Here is an 8,149-nt window from a genome sequence, read left to right as displayed (position 1 = left end):
GGTTAAGGATTCACCCTCAGCTATGCATTCAGTACTCTGCAGAGAAGAACCAATAGCAAAAACCAAACATCCTGACAGTGAGAGCCTTGCGCTGATGACTAAACGGATGCTCCTTAAGCTAATACCCTGCTGTTGAGACAGAAACAACATTGCACCAACATTTTGTGTGAGCCAGAGGTTGAATTGATGCAAATGCCATCACACGGTACTTTGCACACAGTAGGTACTAGATTACTACTGAATACGCTCCACCGTGCTGGAATAGGAAATGGCAACTCACTCCAGTGTTCTTGCCTGGAAAACTCCATGGACAGAGGAGCCTGGCAGGCGCCAGTCCATGGGTCACAGAGAGCTGGGCACAACTGAGTGACTGAGCACGCACACACAGGCTGCCACTCCAGTGGTTCCCGGTCTGGCTGCATGTTCAGACCTGACGTCCACCCAGACTCTGGCGGGAGGACGCCTCCTGCTTCAAATCCGACTGTGGCTCTCGAATTTTCCTCACCCTCTTCTTTCCCACCCAAGCCTCCCACCTCTCACTTTTTCCCAACATTTCCTTCTCTGCCGAAACGTTACCCCATTGTTTTAAACACTCTCAGTTCTTATCCAGGTTTAAAGAAATCTTGCCAATCTCCCCACTGTGCTCTGTGTCTCCATCTCTCCGGTACCTCTCAAACAAGTGTATGGAAAGAGGATCCTGTTTCTATCAGCAGTTTCTCCATTCTTAGGACCATGACCCCGTTTGACACCTTCGTTGTAACATATGTTTTTCCTGGAATAACCACTATGTGGCTCACGGTCTTTGTCTTGTTCCTCTTTAATTAAAACTCCCCACTGCGGCAGCTAATTCCCATTTTGACCAGATTGTTTTAATGTACAAAACTTCATGATAAGTACCCTTTTCCTCTATGAGCCAAAGTCATTTGAAGGTCATACCAGGCCATTCATAATCTGACTTTTCCCTGCATTTCCCTTCCTAGAACTGCTTCTCATTTCCTGCATGATCTTGGTGAGTTTCAGTCATTTTTTTCCCCTTAGTTTTCTTTCCTATGAGTGAGATTATAAAATTTAACAATATCTAGGTCTCCACCTCAGGTTATTCTGAATATTAACATAATGGAGCATTAACAAAACTGGGTTTTATGAAAATATGGGTTAAAAGAATGTAACATACACATTATATATTACATATGTAATTATAATATACTAAGATTTTGCAATACTGATTGGATTCCTTAGCTGTAAATTTTTTTAATAATTTTATTTTGTTCATATATTGCTCATCTCTTAGACACATCACTGAATTTTCTTTCACCAAGGTCAAAACCACTACCTGCTCAACAGGGTCATGAGAGCAAAAATATTGTTTTCTCTTCATTTTTTCCCCTGGTAATTACCTCACAGTGCCAAAATATGCCAAATTTTACAACATTAATATGCTTGTGCCTAAAATGAACTACTTATATAAATATAGCTCCTTGCATTTTTTCCTTGACTTTATTTAAAACCTATGCATTTTCAAAAGAACATGAATGAGATGATAGACATAAATAAAGTGCAATAAGATGAAATCGGCTTCGCTGGTGACTCAGATGGTAAGTAATACAGTGAGATGTAATTAGGGCAAGGGTGACGTGGGTTTTGTTGCTGTTGTAGAAGTTTTCCCTGCTCACATGACCGTTCCATTTTTTATTGCCCAATCTGGTGGAAACAACACAAATAATATCCAACATCTACATGGGCTAAGCATGTGACATTCATTGTCTTCCTTACCTGTTGCAGTGGGAGTGGTTACTTCACATTGTTCCCACTTGTCTGATGGGAAAACTGACTTCAGAGGTTATATATCTCATCGAAGGTCCTGAAGCTGGGAGAGGCATAATTTAAACTCAGGTTTATCTAATGTCAAAATACACACTTACCCTCTGTATATACTGCTTTCCCTAAATGTTTATTCCTTAAAGACAATGGCATATTTCTTGTATAGTCTGTGTGCCTAGCATGGTGTGAAGCACAGGGCAGGCAGAGAGAAGGCTAACCCAGGGAACAGAGCCTCAGAGATTTAGTTATCTAACTAGAAAGACAGAGCTAGCATGAATGGCTTATTGGAAAAAAACTGATGCTACTGTGTGCAGTAATTCTATGTAAAAAGCAGTGCATATGCCCAGAAGGGAAGTCCGTGTTGATGGAGCCGCCCACCAGCCATATTTCTTCTTAGCAAGGCAACTTGCCATCAGCCCAGGCAGGACGGCTTTCTTTGACGCATCAGGGACATTTCTTTCCCTTTATCCTGTCACATTTACCCTTTCCTTCTCATGTGTTGGGAAATTTTAAAAAGCAACATCCTACAGCAACATCCCAAGAGGTCCTACAGAAAGAGAATCCCCGATCTAACAGCCACATCATCATTTAAAAATATCTGTACATCAGGTGGCAATGATTCACAGTTATAGAGAATATGCAATATTGTATTCAGCTTAAGAGATGAAAACTCAGAGAATGGAAGCTTCTTGGTTAGAAACACCCCGCTAAGAAGCGGCAGAAGAACAGTGAGCTGCATCTTCCAGCTCCACGTCTGATACTTTACTCCACACTAAACTCTTACCTCTGAGCAAATTCATTGCAACGTTGCTGGATCATAAAATGTATGAATCTGTCTTGTGTTGCTACAAAATCTTCCTTCCTTTGCAGAAGACCCTCTCTACTGTGATAAGTCTCTCTCCTCTAGACTCTTAGCAGCTCCCTATACACAAGCAGCTAATACTCAGACATTCCTTGTCCACCTGGAAGGTGGCTTGTGCATTTATATGGAGCAGTATCTCCTACGCCTTCAATAACAGCTGCTTCAATCCTGAATCATTGTGGGGTTTAGAAACACTGGATTCCAGCTCTTCTGCAAGGAGTTGTACCCTGTATAACAAGGGTCTAAGATATTTGCGAATTGCACACACAGTCCTCTTCCTTTGCACTGATTCATTGATCTGCATTTAAGGGGGAGGGTATTTATCCAGAACTGATAGCCCAATTCCCACCAGTTTTCTGTAGCTGAAACATTAATGCTCTTACCTGTCTTTTAAGTAAATTGTGAGAGTGTATGGTACAGTGTCCAGAGAAGGAGATGGCACCCCACTCCAGTACTCTTGCCTGGCAAATCCCATGGACGGAGGAGCCTGGTAGGCTGCAGTCCATGGGGTCGAGAAGAGTCGGACACGACTGAGCGACTTCACTTTCACTTTTCACTTTCATGCATTGGAGAAGGAAATGGCAACCCACTCCAGTGTTCTTGCCTAGAGAATCCCAGGGACAGGGGAGCCTGGTGGGTTCCCGTCTATGGGGTCACAAAGAGTCGGATATGACTGAAATGACTTAGCAGCAGCAGATGGTACAGTGTCAAAACCTCTGTAGCTATATTACAGGTATCCACAAAAAAACTTTAAATGAGGTTCCCTTTCTGAAATGAATTTGTTGTTTTTCTTTCAAACAGAGCCAGGTAAAAGTTGACTTGCATTTATTTGACAGTCACAGAATAAATCCTTTCCCATACAGACTTTCACAAGTCCTCATCTTCTTCTTTTATGAACCTAATCAAGCCCATCCATTGACAGAGAGTGCCCAGGTTCTGCTGAAAGTTCAGGTTCAGTAAGATTTTTTCACACATTTCAAAGCAGAAAGCACATGTTCTTTGGAATTTGACAAATGCAAAGTAAGTCCCTTCTCTGTCACAGTCAGCAGTCGCTTAATTTCTTTAAGGCTGATGACCGAAGATAAACTACCTTCCTTTCAGGGTTACATGAGGATTAAATGAGATAATATCCATTTAGCCCCAAGCTAGCACCCTTCTTGACAAAGAACAGAATAGGTTAAGAAAGCAGAGGATTGGACTCCCTGAGGGCACCATGGATAGGAACCCACCTGCCAATGCGGATTTGACTGTGGGATGTGGGTTCCATCCCTGTCCTGGAAAATCCCACGTGCTGCAGAGCAGCTAAGCCCGAGCACCTCAGCTGCTGAGCCCGCCTGCCTGGGAGCCCTGTTTCATAGCAAGAGAAGCTGCCACCAGGAGAAGCCCATGCAACACAGCTACAGAGTACCTGCCACTCAGCACTCCCTCCCCCCGAAACCTGTCATTCAAGTGAAAATAGCATCCTCACTGTGAAACACCGCATAAGGGAAGTCTCAAGAGCCCCGTTGGAATCAGACTGTTGTGCGTCAGCCCCTACGATGTAGAAATTCGGGACCGATCACTGGGATCAAGCTAAGGTTATTTAAGCCTTGTATTATTTTCTGTGGGGCTTCCCTGGTGGCTCAGTGGTAAAGAATGTGCCTGTCATTGCAGGAGGCACAGGAGACTTGGGTTCCATCCCTGGGTGGGGAAGATCCCCTGGAGGAGGGCATGGCAACCCACTCCAGTATTCTTGCCTGGAGAATCCCATGGACAGGGGAGCCTGGGGGGCTTCAGTCCATGGAGTCTCAAAAGAGTTGGACTTGTCTTAGTGGCTAAACAGCAACAAAGTATTTCCTGTGATAGCTATAAAAGATTACCATAAACTTGGCTGCTTAAACACACACGCACACATTTATTCTCTTAAGATTCTAGAAGGCAGAAAGTGAAGTGAGAGTGAAGTCGCTCAGTCGCGTCCAAATCTTAGCAACCCTATGAACTACAGCCCAGCAGGCCCTCCGTCCATGGGATTTTCCAGGCAAGAGTACTGGAGTGGGGTGCCATTGCCCTCTCCGTTAACAGCGGCTGGGCATAGTATATTTACTTGGAGCTGGTATACTTGGTGACAGCCTCAGTGCCCTCGGACACGGCATTCTTGGCCCCTCCCCAGGTAGCAGCAAGCGCACGGCGGTCTGGATCTCCCTGGATGAGATAGTCAAGCACTTGTTGTAATGCGCCAGGCGCGATGCCTCGCCAGCGATGCGCTCGAAAATGTCGTTGACGAAGGAGTTCATGATTCCCGTGGCCTTGGACGAGATGCCGGTGTCCGGATGGACTTGAGTAGCTCTCCTCGCAGCCGCGCTCGCGCTTCTTGCCGTCCTTCTTCTGGGCCTTGGTCACAGCTTTTTCAGAGCCCTTTTTAGGGGCAGGAGGAGACTTAGCCGGTTCAGGCATGTCTATAATGACAACACCCAACAACACAGAAAAGAAGTTCCACACAATTTTTACCAGTTAAAAGCAAGGTCTTCACGGGCTGTGCTCCCCCTGGGGGTTGTGGGGCGAATCCACTTCCTGGCTCTTCTGGTTCTCTGTGGCCTTCCTGGTCTTGTGGTTGCTTTCTCTGCTTCTGAGTGAAACCTCCCACTGCCTCCTTATTGTAAGGGTACTTGTGATCACATTTGGGGGCCAATTAGGAAAATATCTAACTCCATCACATCTGCCAAGACCCTCTTCCCATATAAGGTAACATTTGCACACTTCAGGGGTTAGGATCAGGGCACTTTTGGGGACCAGTTTTTATCCTGCCATAAACCCCCAAGATAAGGCTAACACAGTTTATGTCTAATTTTATAACTCCTATTTCTGCTATGAACTCTCTCCAAAACTCAATACGACCTATGCTTCAGGGTCCAATTCAGAATCAATTCATCATGAAAATACCCTTGTTCATTCAGGTCCACCCGGATCATGGCCTTCCCTTGTTCATTCAGGTCCACCCGGATCATGGCCTTCGGGGTGATCCACACCTCCTTTGGCATTTCCACCTTTTACTGTTTCTTCGTATTTAGATAAGTTACTGATTTGCACAATAGGACAGTGTTATCAACCTCAATGGTTTCTTTTAAGGGTTAACCAAAAAACATATATGCCACCAAGAGTTAAATCTAGAACATGATAAACACCTCATAGAGTTTAATTTTTTCCTTCTATTAATCAAATCATGCCTCACATTTCATGGTTTTATGAGAATTAGTCTTTTCCTAGAGAGAAATTCTTTCTTTTTTTTTTTTTTGAGAAATTATTTCTTAATGATGTACTTTTTCGTATGTACTTCATTGTTTTCCTACCATGACTGCACACTGCTGAGATTAAAAATATTGAGAACCAACCGATAGATATCAAAGCGTTACTTCCCACCTAAAAAAATGATTCCTAGTTTGTAAACAATGCCATTTCTGCAAAACACCACTTTGATTACAATATTTTCTCTCCCGCTGTGTTTTCAGTAAGGACTTGTAAAGAAAAAAAATTCCAAGTTTTAATATTTCAGATTACATAGGATATTGCATAGCTTAATCAAGTACATCTTTGCACATCTGGATTGATCCATCTTATATTGAAATATTACTTTAAACTCATAAGAATACAATAATAATTTTCTTTCCAGTTTCTTTGATATTTTATCAGGATTAATATCCGTCACTGTTCTATGGCAATATTTGATTTTTTTTTATCGTGGTTTAGTTTTCCTATTTTTAAGGATGTGTCATCACATCACATTTTCAGAAGTATCACAAGAAATTCTCTAGGACATTTAACTGCCCCATAGAACGCTTGAGGCTTTAACCCTCAGACCAGCCGGGCGTGCTCTTCAGTCAATTTTTATTGAAGTATAACATCGTTACATAAGCGTGCATATGCCTTGGGCTTAGCAGGTAGCTCAGTAGCATGAAGGATCCACCTGCCAATTCTGGAGGCACAGGTCGATCCCCAGGTCGGGAAGATCCTCTGGGGAAGGAAATGGCAACCCTCTGCAATGTTCTCGTCTGGAAAATCCCATGGACAGAGGAGGGTGGTAGGCTATGCCGTCCATGGGGTCACAAAAGAGCCGGACGCAACTGAGCACACAGGCAAAGACGCAATTGCAATTAGGTTACCTGGATATACTTTGCTGCACGTATGTCCTCATTCGACATCATACTTGGGAGACAGATAGTGATTTTGCCAGTGGTTGTCGCTGTTGTTCAGTGGTTAAGTCGTGTCTGACTCTGCAACCCCGTGGACTGCGGCATGCCAGGCTTCCACTGTTACTGATATGTAGGGTATGAGTAGGCTTTTGAATATTTTGGTACAGAAATTTGGTAAGCATGCGTCTGCATTTCCGTCAGGGCAATCCAGCCCTGGCTCTGTGTTGCGTATACCATGAGTCACGTGGTGTATGTAAACTCAGCTTCAGAGGACACCGCCTGGTGACTTTCCTGAGACTGTGTGAGTGTCTGTCTCATGCTTGCAGTGGACGAAACTTAGAATTGCTACAGATCCTCTCCAACACCAGATATTGTCTGTATGTCTTTCCACCTTAGCAATTCCGGTGAGTTAGTAGACATTGAACACTGTAGTTTAAATTTGCATCTTGTCAGTAAATGACAAAGTACCTTCTTCTATATTTATGTGAATCACTTAAGTGTTTTGCTCATTTTCCTGCCAGATTTTCTGTCCTTTTAGTTGGTTTGTAGATGTTCTTTACATAGCCTAGACATGATTTTTAGTAGGGTAGATACCTTACAAATATCTTAGTTTTCTATTAATTTTGTCACTTGATGAACAGAAGTTCTCAATCTTTGTTAATTTTGAGCTATTTTTGTGTCTCATTTAAGAAAAGTCATACTATTTCAAACTCCTGGAGATGGCCACTTACATTTTCATCTAAAACAGTTATCATTTTACCATTAATGCTTAGATCACAGTTACTTTTCATTGATTTTTGTGACTTGGGTGCACAGAGGTTAAGATTCTGTTTTTCTTTTCTGAAATGGATGATCAATTAAGGCAACACTGTTTATCGACCAGATTATACGTTTCCCATTGCACTGAGGTGTCACTTTTACGATAAATTAGGTTGACCTGTATATAAAGGTAGAAGTATTTTTTTAAAACTATTTTAGTAATTATGTCAAATATAGACAAACTTAAAGAATATAGTGTAGTAAACCCATGTTCCCCATCACCCAGCTTCAGAAAGCATCTGCTCGTGACCAGTCACTTGTCATACACCCCCGATCTCAGAGTGTTCGTGCTTCTGTCCTTTGCTATCTGCATATGTGCTTCCCAGGTGGCTCAGTGGTGTCCCCTGGAGAAGGAAATGGCCACCCACTCTGGTATTCTTTCCTGGAGAATTCCATGGACATAGGAGCCTGGTGAGCTACAGTCCATGGGGTCACAAAGAGTCAGACACGACTGAGCACGCACACATGCATTTCCATATTT

At 43.1% G+C, this 8,149-nt stretch overlaps 1 pseudogene; it reads right to left on the bottom strand.

Annotated features, from left to right (window-relative positions):
* Window positions 1-4,762: 4,762 nt before the first annotated feature.
* On the bottom strand, window positions 4,763-5,116 carry LOC109570248 (histone H2B type 2-E-like; annotated as a pseudogene).
* Window positions 5,117-8,149: the final 3,033 nt, after the last annotated feature.

Source organism: Bos indicus, chromosome 16 (genome assembly GCF_029378745.1).
Source record: "Bos indicus isolate NIAB-ARS_2022 breed Sahiwal x Tharparkar chromosome 16, NIAB-ARS_B.indTharparkar_mat_pri_1.0, whole genome shotgun sequence".
Classification (NCBI taxonomy): Eukaryota; Metazoa; Chordata; class Mammalia; order Artiodactyla; family Bovidae; genus Bos; species Bos indicus.
Note: the sequence above shows the minus strand (reverse complement) of the source record. Positions and strands in the feature narration are given on the sequence as shown.